Source organism: Halichoeres trimaculatus, unplaced genomic scaffold, assembly GCF_033239565.1.
Source record: "Halichoeres trimaculatus isolate MK-OKI-2021-1 unplaced genomic scaffold, fHalTri1.1 fHalTri1_scaffold_9, whole genome shotgun sequence".
In the NCBI taxonomy this organism is placed as follows: domain Eukaryota; kingdom Metazoa; phylum Chordata; class Actinopteri; order Labriformes; family Labridae; genus Halichoeres; species Halichoeres trimaculatus.
The window spans coordinates 26,085,541-26,105,402 of NW_027437188.1; the positions used below are offsets into that span (position 1 = coordinate 26,085,541).

General features: G+C 39.3%; 1 protein-coding gene across 2 annotated transcripts in view; it reads right to left on the reverse strand.

Annotated features, from left to right (window-relative positions):
• Positions 1–19,862, reverse strand: part of lrfn1 (leucine rich repeat and fibronectin type III domain containing 1) — a 238,109-nt gene that overhangs the window by 66,354 nt on the left and 151,893 nt on the right. For both annotated transcript variants that reach the window (XM_074680206.1, XM_074680205.1), the window contains one exon: positions 2–53. The gene's annotated coding sequence lies outside the window, so the exon portion shown is untranslated. The remainder of the gene's footprint in view (position 1; positions 54–19,862) is intronic.

The window sequence follows — 19,862 nt, forward strand, 5'->3', positions numbered from 1 at the left end:
CCAGAATGTCGAGTCGTTTTGGAAGCTCCTCACAGGTTTCACTTCAAAGCAGTCTGCAGAGAGAAATAAACGGTCACACCTTAATGTGCAAGCACAAATAACATTTGGGGCCATACGGCACCAGTTGTAATAGTGTCACAATCATAAAAAGGTTCAATTTATAGTTCAATCTTTGATTCAGCCAAGACTCAATACAAATGATTTGATATTTCTGCAGCAGTGGAACAATCCCTTTACGCCCAAAGCCCCTGTGCAGGAGAAAATTTAAAACAGGGGAAATCCAGCTGAATATTTTACCTGCCTATTCTTCACGGATGATTTCCTGCTCTGTACTCATCACTTTTATACCTCCAATAACTTATCTACACTGTACAAGGTAACACTTTCCTCCATGTATGTTTTTTCTAAAAGCTATTAGATGCATTGACTGAACTGAATGAACACTGATTGCTGAATATAGATCATTTCTGAGCATTTTGCACTCTGAGTTCTATACAATAACTAATGGGCTGTTGTCGATGTGTTACATAAAGTTGTTACATAATGTATTGTGTGTTTGTCACTCTTCAAAAATGCATCTGTGTTAACCTCAAAGCTTAATCAAGCCAATAAATCACTAAAGAAAATAGAAAAGACAAAAGTGCCTCGAAGGAACATCTGAAACACTGTAACGGTGAGATAAGGTAGAAACAAATTCCAGGTAAAATACAATCTAATAACACAGCTGTCTCCTGTTAACCATAAAGCTAAAGCTTATATGTGGGTGGTACACAGATATCTCACCACAGTTCATTACTTTTAATTAGCCCCACCTTTTTCAGTTCATTAGTGACAGCTGCACTGGTTCTGTAGCTCACTGCCTATAAATATTAACTTTTACCACCTTCAAAGTAAAGGACTTAGGTATTTAAAGGGCTCTGTATGTTGGTGACTCACTTTGGGATGACTTTGTAATTTTAGACACGGAGACGTCTCCTGGCATTTGCAAAGAAAAGTTTCGGTGACTGGGTCGTTTTCTCGGCCTATGGACACAACTGCCTTCATTAAGTTTCCTGTTTGATGAGTCATCGCTCATTCAAGGGCATATTATGTAGTTTAAACACTGATAGGATTAAATTCACTGCTCTAAACCATATGTAGCATTTTACACCAAAAAGTTGTCAATTTGAAAAAATAAAGACATTAGAAAGACTGATATTTGTAGCCATGACCCCATCAAACAAACACTATTGGGCTAGCTTTTATTAACCTAGCAAACTAGCTACTTGGACTCAGCCAAATTATCTAAGGTTAGCCAGGGGGAGGCAGTCAACCAAGGGTACCCTAAGGTGGCATGCCATTGAAAGTTATTTTTTAGATGTTTGTCCATCGTCTCTTTTCACTGTGGCGTTAAAAAGTCACAAACAAGTGACGTGAATTATGCCCATAGCCTCTGTAAGTAACAGCAATAAATCTACACAATTCAAACGCCAGAACTTTATTACTATCACTTTTGTTCCTGCACAAAGGTACCACCAGAATCTTTGAGAGGCATCATAATACGACCCTATTAACTATTTTTTATGTTTTTTAAATCCTAGTATTTTGAAACACTGAGGTTAAAGCCTTGTGTCCTGTAAATATAGCAAACCCCTCACTAGCCGTAAAACAAGCTCACAACAGTTACAAAACATTTATTGCTAATTGTACAACAAGGCTAGTGAGTTTTGAAAATTAAGTCATAAAAATGAAAGTATTGCCCCCCCCCCCCCCCCCCAAAAAAAAAAAAAATGTGATCAGAACCTGTCTTTTGTGTTTTATTTCATTTCATATTCATAATTCAGACTTGTTTAGTCATTAATGTGCATATCATGCTGAATATTAACACAGAGCTGTTAATGCCTCCACCTCATTAAGATTGTGCTAGCTAGATGCTAAAAATTTAGTATATTGGACACACTTCTATTACTTTTTTTTGTCATCCAAAAAGTAAGCCATGTCCTTTATGCCAGTGCAATCAATGGACCAATTTAAAATGCTGAATGAGGTATTTTGCTGCTTGGTTTGTGATGAAGCAAATGACCGCTTTGCTACCAAAGCATGCTGGATGTGTGAGGAAGAGGAGTCCAGCAGCGCAACAATATAACAGCTTTTCTCCCCCATCAGTCTCTAATCATGCATTTTAAGAAAGCAGGGGGGATGAATACTTCACTCAGCAGCTTAAACATTTTTCTGTTTAGGACAAAACTGACTGAGTCTCATACAGCCATGAGACTTATATTCCAGAATTTACGGTAGTTAATTGTTGTGATAGGATCCTCTATGTGTAGTAATTTAATGAATTAAAAATGCTTTTACAGCTTTTTTTACAGCAGAAAAACACACTTTTAAGACGGCTCACTCTTTAGCTTGTTGGATAGCTTTATGTACAACATTTTCCAATCTGTAAATGCTCGGTATCACTCATACTGTAAAATGGGCTTTGGCAGACAGGAAAGTCAACAAGTTTATTCCAGTGACTGACTTCAGAAATGGTGCTGCACTTAGCTGCATTTACAGACTTCCCTCATCTTTATCTGGCAATTTTACTAGCCGACATCACATAAATACCGAAGAAATGTGAACACGGGAGTAGCAGCAGCAAGTTTAAAGAGAGTCTGGTACAGTGGTTTCAAGCACACCTCGATTTGAGCAGCATTGATTTTACAGGTACAAAAGTAAACTCTGCAGGAGAAGAAAGAACCAAAGTGAGAAAGTTGTAACCAGCCGAAAGTCATTTAAAGTCGTTTAAACTGTTGCAGCACTGTATATATGTTAAAACAGCCGAGGGAGAAACAATTTCTGCTCCGGCTCCCCATTGCACGACTAAAAGGTGCACATGGAGCAATCACAGTTAATTGAAGCTTTTGTAGATGAAGGGGGGGAAAAAACACCCCCGCACCTCCTTTTCTTTCTTTTCTCAGGAATAACAACAACAGAGGAATAGCTGCGACTTTCCTCTGTCAGATTTAATTGCCAAAGCAACAATCTTGATTAGAATCTCAGCACTCCTTTTTATCGGCTCCTGCTGAAGAGACATGGGATGTTTGTCCAAGCAAGACATATTTACCGACCTGAACTCTCACTGCTACTGGGCATAAACATAGTGGGCCTTTTGAAAAAAAAAGGACCCTGACATTGTGAGCAACCTTCAAAGGTTGTTCTGCAGCCATCCATTACACCTGAATAAGACATGCCTCTTCTTCTGTGGTGTTGAGTCTGCACTCTACACACTACAAGAGCTCTCTTTACATGTAGCTGATACATTTTGAAGCTTTCCACCCTTATTAAGACTAATTGACGTATCAGTTTTAAGTTTTTGTAACAATTTAAATCCTTCACTTTCAAAATGTCATCATGAAACGTGCGAAGGCCGGCTTTCCAACTGACCCAAGACAGCGAAGTGAGATGTACAATTTCACGCATGCCGCACTTCACTGGCACGTCCATCTTATGTTCATGTTCCCTGAAGCTTCAAACACTCAGGAATTGATTAAAACACACACACACACACACACACACACACACACACACACACACACACACACACACACACACACACACACACACACACACACACACACACACCGCTGCAAATATCACCACAGCTAAATTCATTCCGCTTTAGCTGTAATCTTACATATTGTGACTGCATGCTAACTGCCCCTTCATCTATTCATCAAACTCCCACGCAGGAACATCAGACGCACACACACAAATGCGCACAGACTTCAATTCAGTGACACAGCAATTAGGCTTGTGAGAGGATTCTCTCCTCTGCATTTGAGTTATTGTTGTTACTCTTCTAATTAAAACAACAGCAGTAGTAGGATGAGCAATTTGAAGAGGAAGAGGAAGAGAGGCTGCACACTTGACAACAAAAGCAGTTTTGCTTCAAAACATCCTTCAGAGATCAAATGTTATTAAGCGTGCACTCCGCTTCCAGTAATATCTTCATTGGTGCACTATTTAACACGGGACTCTTAGCTTGAGTGCATAACTGGTAAAGTTAAAAAATATGACTGCGTCTAATAACTGCTTTAATCATCATTTGACCTGCCTTCCTGTTTCATTTACTGAATGCATTTGTTGTTTTGCCTTTTGGAAAATGCAATGACACCGAAGAAATACCCAAAATCTAAATCAGCTGAAACGCTTCAGCTTCCTCTGGAAGTAGTGGGTGGTCCAAAGAGTCAAAGGAATTACAAATCTTTGAGGATCAGACCATTCTACCAACAGGAAACAAACAGATATATTTTAAGTATTTTTTTCATTCAGCTTTCATTTCTTACACACTTGTGTTTCTGAGATTCATATTTTAGGACATAACTCTAAACACTGCTCTGTCACCACTGAAAAGTTGATATGCTGCTAGTGCACTGTGTTTGTCTGCTTGTTTATTTCAGTGACAGGCTGCAAATGTTTATTTCATTCTAGGATGAATAAATTTATTCAAATCTTGAAGAGCATCTCTCAATGACAAAGAAATTGGTACTTTTTTCTTTCTTTCTTTTGATTTTAAAAATGCTCCAAATTAATGTATCTGCTGATTTCCCAATTTATCTGTGTTAAAATATCCAAGTATTCATTTATCTTTTTTGTTCATGTTTTTAGATGAAAGTAATTCAACATATTATTCGTGTTCACCTACATAAATATTCATACATTTATTAATGTGTTTATTTACTTAACTGTGTATGCAATTACACACTTACTTATTTATGTATTGCTAAAAACAAGCTTCATAAATCTTCAAAGCTAAAGCTAAAATTTATCAGAATTTCTCACTTGAAAAGCTTACCAAATGAATTGTTATAGTGTTGAAAGAACACTGAACATATGTAGCAATGGCAAGCCACAAAAACATAACATAACATAAAGAATTTTGTGTAGCTCACTTTTGGCATTGAAATATTTCAAATGAAGTGATAACTGCATAATACATAAAAAAATGCAATTCAAAAAAGTTAAACTAGATGTGTTTTGAACTTCTAATTTAAGAGAAATGATGTTAGAATGAATGTGGCATTTTAAAGGTTGCTGAACAGTATGTGTTGTGTAAGCTGTAGGTATAATAAGCTTAAGCTTCAGCCCACACCTTCTTTAGTTGATAAATTATCATTTCATTTCTTTATTTTCTTTTTGTGTAATCCCCAGGTGTATTTTTGTGATTCATTGAATTGTCTTTTGTTGAGACTAGCATGATTCCTGTCTGACTGTTCTGTAAACCCAGTCTTCTGTAATACTAGATGTAATCATAGTAATTATAAAATGATGATTATTTATATAGCCCATGATGGATTAGATACTCATTCTGCAGCTGTCAGGATGGTGGCTTCTTTTTTCCCAGCGTGGCACCGCAGCCTTCTATATTCTGTCCATCCTCAAGGACAAACAGCTATTTGTTCAGTGTTCCTCCACCTCAGAGCTCTGGTACACACACAGGGCGAGGCCGGCGTCTGAGTAACTGTAAGCCTGTATTATGTCTCAACAGAGTGGCTAAATGGACCTTTTATGCACCATCTTTTCTCTGACTGCAGTGTTTCTTTTTTGCAGATGGGCATTCAGAAGAAACTAAACAGGTCTGAAACAGAAAGCTGAAACATGCTGCAGCCTGCATTCTGCAGTACCTGTTAGTCTTTGGTGTGTGACCAGCGAAGTCCATGGAAACATTATCGCCTTTCAGTCGAGACACCCTCTAGAATTGTTAATGAAGAGTGAAAAGGAGCCTGCTACAGGGCCTCTCTGCAGCCACATCTACATCATGTGTGAAAATGCTAGGCACACAGCACATTCATATTTCTCTGCTTGACTTGCCACAAGGCTAAAATAAACATTTTAAGGCTGGGACCCACAGTGCTATTATAAAACCTCTTATAAAAATCAAATAAAGGAGCACATATTTGATAGTAAACTCCACTAGTGGAATGAAATAGTAGCACAAGGTGAGGATATGGAGTCAGTGTAAGGCCCAGTGGTCACTCTGCTGGTTAAATCCACCTCTTTTGATGTGATCAGAGAGGATAGGAACAAAAGGGACACAGGGAGAAAGGAAAAAGAAACTCAAGCTTTTATGCACCGCATGCATAACTGGTGCTTTTTAAGCACTTTGTGGCTGTCATCAGATGCAAAACAGCCGTGTTACAAAGCTGCCTCCACTGAGTGCTGTTTAGCAGACAGCATATGCCTCTCTTACATTGCCCACACAGTTGGCACACTGACCATTACCAGTACCTCCAGGGCGGCCAATGTGACCTCCAGAGATGAGAGAGAGCTCCAGACAAAGGCACCAACCCCGGGTGCAGTCGAGGTCTGCACTGTGGGCCTCGCTGCAGAGAGCCGAGACACGCTGAGATAATGGCGGCTGCGGAGGTGTAAAATGACGAGGAAAAAATTGCGCTGATGTTTGACTACAGCTGTTACCGTGACTCGCATGTTATGACCCCTTTGTTCAGAGGGAAAAGTCGCTGGGGTGCAGACACTGTCCATGGTGACACCGAACAATAATACAAGTTGCCTCAGAGCATTACATCACATAATATACGCTCTAATAATTGCTCCAGTTATGCAGCTATTTTTAATAAAGAAAAACACAGAAAGATTTGCAAGTTTGCGTTATCCCAGAACAAGTCCCTGAATATACAAGTCAGCCAACCAAAGGGAACACGGAGATTGAATAAAGTCCTTAGTCATCGCGGGTGAATAATTATGCAATAAGCACGACACAAAGTTGTGCACCAGTGGCCACAGAGGTCAGCAGGGTTACCCAAGGGCCCCCAACATGCAGGCTGCGAGCATGCAAGGATCAGAGTTTCCCTTCGATTCTGATGACTCAGGGACTATCGTCTCTGCTGCTCATGATCTGATGCTCTGGTAGTAAGCGCTCTCTCCCCCCGCCCTCCCCTGTGAACTGCAGCCTCTGATGATGTCCGTACAGCTATTTATACACTTAGCCATGCTCAGCACATTTAGCCATAGCACATAAATAATCAGAAGGTATGAGAGACAGTGGGCACGCAGGACTGCTTTGCTTTAACGCAGCAACTTCTGCCTCCATACTCCAACAGGGCTTCATGCTACGTTTTCAGCATCACAGTCCTCGTTGATGCTTGTCATGATTTATGAGCTCAATCCATTTTTAATAGGCTACTACTGAGTACATGCACTACCAAATCATTTGCATTTTCCACTTTGCTGGTTGCTAAATCTGCATTTTGCACATGCAAAGTTACAACATGGGATTTTAATGTGGAAAAACATGTTTGTTATGAGAAGACTTGAACTAACAAGGTGAAACGTGTGCACATAGCAAGAGCAGAGAAGGAAACCATGCATGCACCAAAAGTAGTCTCCAAGTCATTAATAGATCCTGAACAAATATAGGGTGTAATTAGCAGGAGAGTTTTAGGATAAGCTTCTGTAACAGCGGATTATGTCAGCTGGCCTTTAAAAGCAGCAGACTGTTTCTTAATGGGCTGACAGGAGAATCCAGTCTGGCTCCTCCTTTCAGTAAACTGTTCCTGTGCAGGAGGTGCCAAGGCCCTCAGTACAAATATACAGCAACCCAAATACGATTATACAGCACTCCAAATATTCTTCAGAGGGTACATCGTGTCCCTGTTTAAATTTAATTTGTGTTCGAGGAGACACTTAAATTCATCATTCTCCTCCATGCAAATGCGCAGGTCTCTAAAAAACACAGAGAGTCGGGCTGTGAGGTCGTGAAAACAGGAACTTGCTGTCAATAAAATGCGGCTTGCTTTTTTCCCGTCTGTTGCTGATGCAATAATCCATTTCATTGTACCTTTCTCTCCTGCCGTTGGGGTCTTTAATGGAGCTCAGTGCTCTGCACTATGTGCCGGCTTACCAAGGAGACCTATTCTCTGCATTCTTTGGAGATACATGGCTGGAACTCTTCATAGGTATTATTTTTGTCAGGTTCACAAGGCCTTCCTGTTGTGTTTTGCAAACCTCTATTATCTTGCAAATGCAGATTTGCCATTTCCATTCAAAAGTTTGCCAAAAAGGGATGAAGAAATGCCCTAAAGCATCCCTAAAGCATTGACGTGGAAACTTTCAGACCTCCTCTTTATTACATTTCTCTGTCAAAAAACCAATTTGGTTTTACTACAGACTTTATTAGTTAAAGTCGGCAGGTTGATCAATGATTCATTTCATGTAGTTTAAGCAAACATGAGCCAAGGTGATAGGAAAAGTAAATAAATGGGGAGAAGAGCCATGTCAGATTAATGAAGTGATTCATAGTGAAACTCTCACTGATTTGAATAACTTTGAAAACATGAAGCAGCTCCTGTAAAGTCACCCAATATTACACCATGGTCTTTCTAGTGCTAAGGCTTAGACTGTTAAAAAAAGATGTGTTTTCTGTGACGTCAACCGCCTGTTTCTAAAGTGGGGTTTTGTCGTCAGGTGCCATTTCTGCAATGTTGACTCGACCCAACTTCTGCCAAATTATTCATTGTTGAAGATGAGTTGAGGCTCTGAGACTTCTCACTGACAGCTACCGGACACCCAACTGTCAAGACAACTGTGCCTCTAATTATGTTAAACTTGTAATAATAGTTTATTCTATGCTGCTATATTTTGGCCAAAAAACACCAAATGCAGGTTTCTATTCAAGTCAGTGTGTCAGCTTACACTGGATCCACTCCTTTGCAGTTTGGCTGTGCCCTTGTCCCAGCAGGTCGCAGCCGATACACAACAACCCTATTTTTGCCAGATGCAGAAGCTGTGACACATCAATTCACCGTGAGGCAGATCTGTTAAGGGGAAACAATTGTTCCTTCACCAAACTCTGCTGTTCATGCATGGCCAAAGCGGCTAAAAAGGAACATGCACAAAAAGTCGGGCTCAACTGTGCAGCCTGCATTCACATCTCTGTGAAAAATAGGACAGCACATCCTTTGTTATGTACAAGGTTTTAGTGCCTAAAGAGGTAAGAAGAGAAGCCAAGGCTGTGGTTCCTCTGACAAGATGTTTTACCTTGATGGCACCAAGGAGTCATGGTAAATAAGTCAAGCCTTCACTGCACTGATTGAACGAGTTGTTCATTGTTTGGTGTACCATTTCAGCAAAATGCAATGAGAGATGCATAAACTCACGGTGTTGTCTATTTCATGTGAAGCAATCTGGAGAGACAGAGTTAAAGCATTTTGAGGATCATTTTAAACCGAAATGTGTCATTGATAGGCCCACAGCTTATTACAACCTATCCTGTAATGTGGAGGAAGAAATAGTGCTTCAATTTCCAAGTTATCCAAAACACAGCAAGCCAATCCAAACAGCAAATTATAATCAAATAGCTGGAAGGGAACTTGAGCAGCCCTCTCCTTATTAAATCATCAAGACACACAAAGAAGTTTCTGGCATCATAGCTTGATTTCAGCTTTCTGTGCTGACCGTGAGAAACAACAAAATGGAGCGCAGCACCCAAACAATGGCCAAGCTCATTATAATCTCAGCCCCTGCAATTATTGAAATATCTGTTTCATTCTGCTTGAAATTAAAAATAAAGCTGTAACTAAAATAATTATTCTGTTGTCTGCTTTTGTTTAAAGTCGTGCATACTTAAGTAAAATTCAGGCTTTGAACAAGTAACTAGTTTAAATATACTGTAGATTGATGCTTGGAAGAGTCGACAGGAAAAGTCAGGCTTTTGAACAAGTAATCATTTCTGTTAAGCTGTTCTCACCATATAAGCTGTGTTTGTTCCATCACAATGTTATACAGTCAGATTGTTATACCATGATACAAACCATTATACTGCTGTAATATCATACATTCATACAGTTTTACTGACATAATTATACCATCATACCCTCATAATGTTATACCTCTGTATCATTATATTGACATACGGTCATACAGTTCTATAGTCAAACCAATATAGCCTCATTATGACATCATACAGTTATACATTACAATTTTATGCATTTACAGAGGTACTGTTGCACCATTATAGTACTATATCCTTATACAGCAGTATAGTTATACTACCATTATTGGCTCATATACCTTTATATTGTTATATCTCTTTATCATTAGCCCCTTGAAGCTTGTTGTCGCAAATTTGCAACACACCCCGTCAGGTCTTGATGCAGCTGAAATGATCTTTGTATGCCTCTATTGGCTATTGAGTCATATTCTACACATACCTAGGATCAAATCAAATGCGCTATGTTCCAACATATTGGTCAGAGGGTGAAATTTTCAAATATATGCGTATGAAATAACTTGGTAAGAACTATTGTGTGTGCTACATTCCAATTCACATTCTTCACCCAATTTAGTATCTGTAAAAATGTTAAGACACGCAAAAATGTATTTTTTTAATATAATTGTTAATAATCCGGGCAGTAAGGGGTTAAAATCATAAGCTGTTTTTTTTTTTAACCTATTAGACTTTTGTATCAGAATACTGTCATACCGTCATACTCTAAAAGCATTTCACTGTTATAATGTTAGATTGCTGTATCTATCTATCATACTGATATACTGTTACACAGTCATACCCTCATAGCATTATACTGCCAAAACACTATAATATTATAGCATTAGACCATTAGGTTCTCAGTCTGCTGTCTTGTTATACCGTTATACTATTACACATTTATTCCATTATACCCTTTTCCGTTATAACTTTGTGACGATACACTGTTGTACCTCCAGACCATTATGTTGTTACACTGTAGTTCTGCAGGCTTATCATTATATATATTGCTATTCCATGTTACTGTTATGTATTGTTATATTGGCATTGTATTACACCAAAATACTGTTTCATGCAAGTACTTTGTTTTATAGTTAAACTTCGCATCATACCCTTAAATCTCTATATCACTGGATTAAATAAACTGTTACACAGTCATCCCATACTGTCACGCTGCTATACTGTCATACCATTAGACTGACATATCTTTATACAGCTGCACCATTAAACTGTTACACCATTATACCATTATAACACCTCACTGCTATACCCTTATACCGTTACATCATTCAACCGCCATACTGTTACACTGCTTATTGTTTACTGTTATTTGGTCACAACAATATACAGCATAGCATTATACAGACAAATGTTACACCATACTGATACACCTTTATTCAGCTTTACTCTTGTCTCATATCTTGAGACTCTTATTCCAGCCCATGCCTACACACAGCCCCTGTTATTAAGCTCTGTTCCTGATATTCAGCCCCTGTTTTCTTGTAAGTCTCTGTAACATGCTTGTTTACAAAATTAATGGATCAATATACATATGGAACATGACATTTAGTATTGAATCATTTCTTGTTTTTCTGTTTGAAACCCCAAATTGATCGATGTAATTTTTAAAATCATCCAGACTCAAGAGCAGAATGTTAAGTCCACTGTAAGATGAGATTTAATGAAACTTTAATGAGCTCCATGGAGAGGAGACTCAGCTGCTGCTGCATAGATAATATTGATAGGATATAATAAGAACACCCTGGAACACATTGCATTGGATGCATAATGCTGTTTCCAGCATTGCAGTGTTTCCAAATGCTTTGCAGCATGATAAAGAAGCATTAAGCAACATCTGACTGTGAAACATCAACAGTTTGCCTGAGAGCGTTTGTTTTCAGAGCTCTCTCAGACAGTCATGGTCAGCTGGACTCGGACAGCCTTGCTTAGTCATGCTGAGAGAACAGTGCTTCCACAAAACACCAGAAAAGCCCTGTTATGATCCTCAGTTACAGCCTCATTCGGGCACCAAGTGTGCAGAGAGCCATTGTTTGTTTAGCCCCTGAGATGTGCTCGAGTGTTAGCTTTGTGTGTCCAATTATTTACTCCAATATCTGCAGGCCTCATAAATGCCACAACACTGGGGTACAAAGAATAAAACTTAGCTGAGAATTCTCTTGATGACATTTTATTAGACAGGACAGCATTTCAGCAATGGTCTAAATATGTTTTGTCATCATATTGTCAGAGGATCCACAGTAACGTTTATATCACTGCCGTGGCTAATAATAGCAACCTGCCAGCTCCCAATGCAAACACTGTGATCAGAAACAACAGCAAAGCTGCAAAACTGATGCAACCAATCCATTCATGTCGGTGTATTGACATCCTGCTGATATTGGAAAGGATTATGTGACTTAAGTCTGCATGTTTTGCATGCCTGAAGAAGTGTTCTACTTGGATGCAAGCTGATCTCACCGTGCCAGTCAGCTGCGTCTGAATACTGACTTCCTCCTTCGCAGATAATCCCGTGAAACAGACAACTCTTTAATGCCTAACATCCTTAACACAGCTCTCTCTATTCCATGAATCAGAATTAGCCACCATGGACGCCAGAGTCATTTTGTTCTTCACCATAGACTGCTTCCATATGTCAGTGACGCTGTTAAAACATGAGTCAGGTTCAAAGTGATTGGGATAAAAGAGCATGGCTGATAACAAATATAATGAGCAGACAGAGGTTGTGCTTGTTAAAAGCATCTTTAGTTGAGTCCTCTTTACAGCATGCAGGTGTTATTCAGTCTGATTTATTTATCAGCACTCTTATGGTAGTTCTATCCAAAGGCAGCTCAAGCCTTTCCACAGGAAAAGCTGCAGATTTCTATTAAGATAAATTTGGAAATGCTTTGATAGAAGTCCCATAAAAACTGTTTACTGCTGGGCTTCATAAAAAGACAACAAACAATTTGTTTCCTGGCAGCTGATATGTTTCCTATGTGTATAACCAGACCTTCTGTTGAGCATTAATGTATAGTTTTCTCTCTCTGTGGGGTAATTAAACAGTTGAATCCTTCATATTGCTCCCTGTTATGTAATAACATCATGAAGGTAAAAAAAAAGGCTCACATGTCCTACTTTTATTTTCCACAATAAAATACGAAGCTGGGCTCTGTTGAGAACATCTGTGCCTGCAAAAAAATTAAAGACAGCTGGAGAAAAAGGAGAAAAAATATGAGCATGTGTCTGCATGGGTAAATGACATTACTGGCCAAATGTTCTCTCAGCACCATCCACCAGATCCCCTGGAGGGGCAGGGAAGAAAGGCTGCGATGAAATAAGGCCTACAGTCAAACAGATTGTTTGCAGAGAAATTGCTAAGAAATGTCAATCAAGTTGTCGCGCCCTAGAGGGCAGGTGGAGTCAGCCCGCCTGCACAGAGCGCGTTTTATAAAATGAAGAAAGAGTGGAAAATAAATACAGTATATTGGTGCTGCTCTCTAACTTGTCGCTCTTGTAAAGTGGTAAATAATGGCTTTGTTAATGGATGAGGAACCTTTACTGATTATTAAGTGCAACTTTTAGAAAGTCAGGTGGTCACAGAGCTGCATGAAATCAGGATTGTAATAAATATTTATTGACATAAAAATCAACAGAATAACTAGATATTTCATGACCGCTTTTAAAAAAGCATTTATGAACAGCTTTTACTGGGTGAGCTTGACCCAGGGACACAGCCAGAGCCTGACATTGTCTTCTCTATTGATCAGCCCTTAAACTGAAGTCTTTACTCAATCTTTCTTCTACGTCTTAGTTTTTATTACTGCTGTTTTTGTTCTTTTCCTTATAACCCACCTTAAACAAATCATTGTCAGATTTACAGGTTTATTTACAGATTTATTTATTTACAAATTTGCTTGCCTATACAGAGAGGATGTTTGAAACTCTGTAGTGACTACTGCAATTGGACATTTTAGCGAGAGCCTTTAATGCCCTTTTTTAAATTGGTGCTAGTCTTATAGCTATAATTACTTTTTTTAAAGAACATATTCTCAGGAGATCAGTTAAGCTAACTAGTTGATTTGAAGAAAATTTTAACGGTTAAAGCCTTTGTGAGGAATTTTCTGTTTGTGTCACTTTGGCGCCCCTTGTGGACGGATTCTTTTTGAACTATTAAATGTGTAACTCAGTTATTAAGAGTGATGCAGGAAATGTAAGAAAAGGCTTATCCCCAGTACTCTGCTGTTTGTTTGGACACCTAACCCCTCACAGCAGGTACACTTATACAGAAAATATAGGAGATCTCAAACTTGTTTTGACTGGTTTTGTTTGGGTATGGAGGCCATAGAGAGTCATCATTGTTAATTTCAGTCTGTTTCATAACCAGCTAAAAACTCCTTGCTGAGCTTTAAGTAGAAGACAGTCAAGGGGACATAACTACCAAGGCCCCTAAATGCTGGGGTTTCTAACTTAATGCAAGGCAATACTTATGGTCTCCATGCAGCAATCAAAATAGAAGCTCATCTCTTAGCTACAGCAACAAGGAAGAGGCTATAAAGTTAACATAAGTTCCTCCCTGAATTCCTTTGATGCATTTTTTGAAGTCAAAAATAGCTTCAAAGCTATTTTCTTTCATTTTTGTTTCTAGAGATCAAAGACTTTTAATAGTTTAATGGACAAGTGGAAGTAAGAGAAACAGACCCCTTTCATGTGAAGACAAATGATTCATGTACATATTATTTTTTATCTACATGATGTTTACAGTTATCATTACTGTTAATCAATCCATTTCCACACTTTGACGTTCCAAACATACTGTGTGACCTTTATTACAATACTATAACTGTTGCTGTATGAGCGTTTTTTGTTGTTGATGTTGTTAATGTTTATTCCATGATATTGGTCATTTTTTGTCATTAAGGAGAGGCCTTTATGCTTTCATATATTCCAAACACAGATATAAAGAAACAATGCTGGATGTTTGTACTGAACATGCAGATTTTTAAACCCAACATATGCTGTAGAAATTTCTGAATCTGTCTATAAACTGCTCAAAACAGTCAATTCCAAAAATAGCACGAGATCTTTATGAGACTTGATAAAAGTTTAAGGTTATCGCATAAGGATAATCTAAGTGGTTCATGACATGTGTCAGAGGCTGCCTCAACCAACAAGGTCTACTCATAGCTCTGCCTCGACAGGCCTCCAGAGAGCTGACCAATCAGGAAAAAGGGGGTTTGTGGAGTGGGGAGCCTTAAAAAGACAGCAGCTAAAACTAAGGATTTTACACAGAGGATGACGCATGGTGGGGACTGGGGTGGCTAAAACACCAGTGTGAGAATAACAAGGATATTTTTGAGTGGTAAATTATGTATGGTAATAGGGACCAGAAGGTCAGTATAAAATCTCAAAAAAGCATAATACTACGTCTTTAAAATCAATCAAAGCAGCTATATAACATCTTACTGTTGTTTCAGCTGATAATCAAATCAACCCTGCTTAATGTTTTAGCAGGTCATTGTTCTTGTTATATGCAAGCAGTGTTCCATGAAATCAACACTATCAACAACCAATAGGTGAGCTATCACTAGCACCAAACAGGAAGCCGGAAAAAAAGCAAAACAATCATAATGGGCAGAAAACAATGCCTCTGAAAGTCTCTTTGAAGCTATCATGCAATTTTCTTCAATTTTTACTGAGCTGCAATGGAGAAAAAGGACTTATTCACACATATAATGGATTATCTCTTAATGTAGCTACACTGTTGACATCTTTAGTGCTGGTTCCTGCACTGCTTCATTATTTTTATGCAAATGCGAAATTAGCATAAGGAAAAAGGTGACTGGAATCAAATGGAAAACAGAATGAATGAATTCGCATGTCAAATCAAGAGCAGGAGAATGTTAGAGTTCATTCATCAAACAGCCACACAAATGTTGGAAGAACTGCAAAGCTGTGCTGCAGATTTTTTAATCCACATGCATATGGATGAATGAATTTAAAATAAAGTAATAAAAAACAAACATTAAGTCTTTGCTGCTTCGAAGAAATAAAAACATCTTAGGGCTCATGAAAAACCTTCAGGCGTATTCACATAAATGAGGTCAAGAGTGCTTTGTTACAGTTCGTTGAATTCCCACATTAATCACTAACAACATATGCCTTTGTGCACATTGGAGATGGCCTTGTATCAAGCAGCCTCTGACCACTGAGAACAAAGAAAAAAACATTATTGTTGACTGTTAACGACTCCGGGAGCAATGAGAGCCAGAGCGATGAAACAGCTCTCTAATGTCTTGTTGCACCATGAGAATGAGGCAGAGAGGAGTGAAAGGGCTTTTGTTCCGCCAAGGTTAATTGTTCCATGTTGATTTTATTACAGAGTGGAAAAAGAGCTGGGTAATAAGCTTTCTTAATAGCCGTGTTTCTAAAGTTATTGGTGGGTTTCGGCACTCTGAACGTATTTTGTTTTAAGTGTAGGAGCGGGGGAAACCTATTTGAGTTTTATTGCTGAAATAGGTAATAGCCGGATGCAACTGTTTGTGGGAGAAAATGGTTAAGGCAGTGCTCAGTTTGACAGCGATGATTATTCATGACAGCACCTGCTGCACATTTAAACAGAGACATTAATTAACAGGTTTGGTCTTTTCTATGTTCCTGAAGGCATCTTGACCGCAGCTGACAGCAAACAAGAGGAGCATCCACCAAGCTATTTATCACTAATTTGTCATCTCTTGCATTTAGGCTGCAGAGAGGAATCTAATTATGTAACCCAAGCCATGTCTTATCCCTTATGGGAATAACCAGAGGAATAAGATTCACCCCGCAGAGTTTAAAGCAAGATCTCAGATTGGTGTCACTCGAGTTAATCCCATTATGGGGCAAAAAGGAGCCACGGTGAAAGAACGGATATGTATACAGGGAAAATGGGATCAGAGCAGAGACTGAGCCAAGCAAGCTATGTAAGGGCGAAGTCATGGTTTTATGGATTAAACCCAGTCAAGCCGTGATGATTAGCTTGACCCTTTTGTTGAAGAGTTGCCCCCCCCTTTATACCTCAAAGCTTTTTTTGAAATATGTGTCTGTTCTTGATCCGGATCATGGGAGAGTTTGAATCCAAAAGCGGCCCTCTGATCGTGGCCACCAGACTCAGCCCCCTCGGACACCCCACAGATCCATCTGTGAGAGGCAGATGACGGGGGAGTTTGACTCGTACAAACACACCACCACGCCGTGACTCACAGATGGGAGCCGGCTCAGGCAGGATTTGTCACCGTAATGGGAACGGCGTCTTGATATGTGTACTGTATGTGTGCGCATGTGCCCATGTGTCGTTGTGAGGGAGTCTGCGAGCACGTAAATATATGTGTGGTGAGACCGTGGCGTTGGAAAAGAGGGTGGGTGGAGGAGAGGAGAGGGCGCTTTGACAAGTGTGTGATGCATGCTTCTGTGACGGCAATAGCGATCAGAGAGCAGTGAGCTGTCAGAGACTGATAACCCAGACAGGAGGAGTCTAACCACGACCCCTGTCACAAGGCCTAATCCAAGTGCAGTGAAGATCTGAATGCATGGCCTCCTAAATATACAATGAAGGCACACTGAATTTTAAAGGCATATTTAAGACCCTGTTAAACTTAAAACTACACATTTGGAGCTCTAATGATGTTCAAACCCCACAGGTTGTGCTGTTCAGGAGAGAAAAATGTGCGTAATTAATCCTCAGGTTACTCGTAGCAAACCTTTTTCCAGCAGGGTTAAAGCACACCTTCCTTACAACTGTCCTTCACCAATATGCTGTTAAGTTAGTGATCTCTTCAGTAGCTGCTCCTTAGTCTGCCTCCCACTTACAGCCCAAATATGACAAACAAGTAAATCAATGTGCAGCTTGCAGCCCTTATCAACTTCAAGAGCGGGCAACCGAGCGATTAGAGCTTATTTCTCTTCAATTTAGGAGGTGAAAAACAGCAGTCGTGAAACAGATGCACAATATTTTGGATGAGCTGAGCTGTAGCGGTCACAATTACCACCTTACCGTGACCACTGATGACAATTAGTGAGGGAGAACCAGCCTAATCTGGCCTGTCAATCTCATGTGTCCAAACAGACATCTGAATAGGAGTTGGAATAAATTTGTTTTCTGATTCTTGAAGGTCCATTTCATCATTTTCTATTCTTCTCATTTCTAATACTTGCACAAGGGGTTATTTTATCCTGATTTCAAACATGGTAGAGACAGAGTACTTCAGTGGGGGTTGAAGGGTTCTGAGTAAAATAGGGGGGTGGCACAGAATTTTCATGTGTCGTTTTAATAAAAAGATTTCCCTGCCTTTTTGACTCACTGTATTGATGTTTCATGACTATTAACAGTGTCGCAACCATAGACTGTAAAAAAAACTGGCCGTCCACTTGCTCAGCTCCAAGTGAGGTCTCCCCAAAAACTGCTCCCCCTGGTGGCTGGCTGCAGTATAGGGCAAAAAACAGCTTTCCAGCCATTCCATATGGGCTGTGGTCATATGGGCTGTGTGTTTTTTTTTTTTTTTTGTAAAATATGTCAGGAGCTAGAAAGAGAAAAAAAAAAAGTCACCTGGCTCCACTCAGATTCTCCCAGAATCCCACACAGTCTCTACTGCGCAGACTCTGGCTGCAGTTGCTGCCAATGGCTGCGCCTGTGACGGGGGTATTTCAGCTTCAAAACTGTACAATGGTAAATAGTGGAACCACACTGTTCACTCTATATACAGTCTATGGTCACAACTGACACTGATAGGGTTGATGTCAACGAAAAATAACTTTCTGTGGAAGAGAGGTACAAAAATTTAAATACAGATAACAAGAACAGTGGAATACTTTTGGACTGGGATGAAAAAGGGGGGGTGCCCTTGCTGCTTTCAAATAGTGGAGGAAAAGAAATATCTCTTCCAGCTATTTATTCTTTGATGGAACATAGGTGGGATGGTAAGGGATACAGAGTTTCATCCACCTGCTAAGAGAAGGATTGACAACTAGTGGTAAATGCATTCCTTTGGGGTATTGTATCGCATCGTTCTGCAACATATTGTATTAAATTGCATCTCATTGTATAAAATTATACCGTATTGTATTCCATTGTATCGTACTGTATCACATTGTATATTATATTGCATCTATTTGCATCACATCGCATAGATTCAAATTGTACTCCATTGTATTCCAACGCATCTGTATCGTGTCAAAATGCATTGCACTGTATAATATTGTATCAAAGCGTATTGAACTGTATCTTACGGAATTGCATTGCATCACAGAGCACTGTATTGTACTGTATCAAGTCATAATGTAGAACATTGCATCGCGTCGTACTGTATAGCATTGCACCATATTCTATCACATCCTATGTTATCCCGTTGAAATATATCCAATGGTATCTTATCTTCTCACATTGCATCGTATCACATCCTACGGTATCAATTTTTTTTCGTAATTAAAAGCAACACAGTATTTAAGTGGATTGTACTTGATCCCTTTCTACTCTGTCTTATTAAATCCCTTTGTGCTGTATCGTATTTCATTGTACTGTCATACTGTATCATGTTGCATTGTACTGTATCATATGGCATCACATTTTATGGTACTATTCTATTTTTTCTTTTTAAACTATCATGAGTCATCCAATCTGAGTTTAGAGACTTTCAAATCTAACCCGCCAAAGCCAAACACCAATGATAAATCTGCAACATGAGCTCAAACTCCAGCTTTGCATTTGATAGGTGGCTGTGTTTGAGTCACTGTATTCAGGTGTTTCACTCTTGATGAAGAGTAACGAACATCCTCTCCTCCACACTGACTTATTCCTCCAGAGACTCAATGCACTTATAGTCCAGTAAAGGATATGCTTCAATGCTTTCAGTTGCTTCAAACAGTTCTCACTGCTCCAGGGAATAGTCAGGTAAGACCCTATATTATCAAGTTTACCACTACAAACAGCTGGATGCTGAGCTTACCACCATGCTCGGATGGTAGCGGAGTTTTTACAGCTCTGTACTGCATTATAATTCAGACAAGTTTATAATATATGAATCCCAGGTGAGACAGAATTCATCTGTGGGTTTGCTTTTAGTCAGCTTTCTGCACTTAAGTA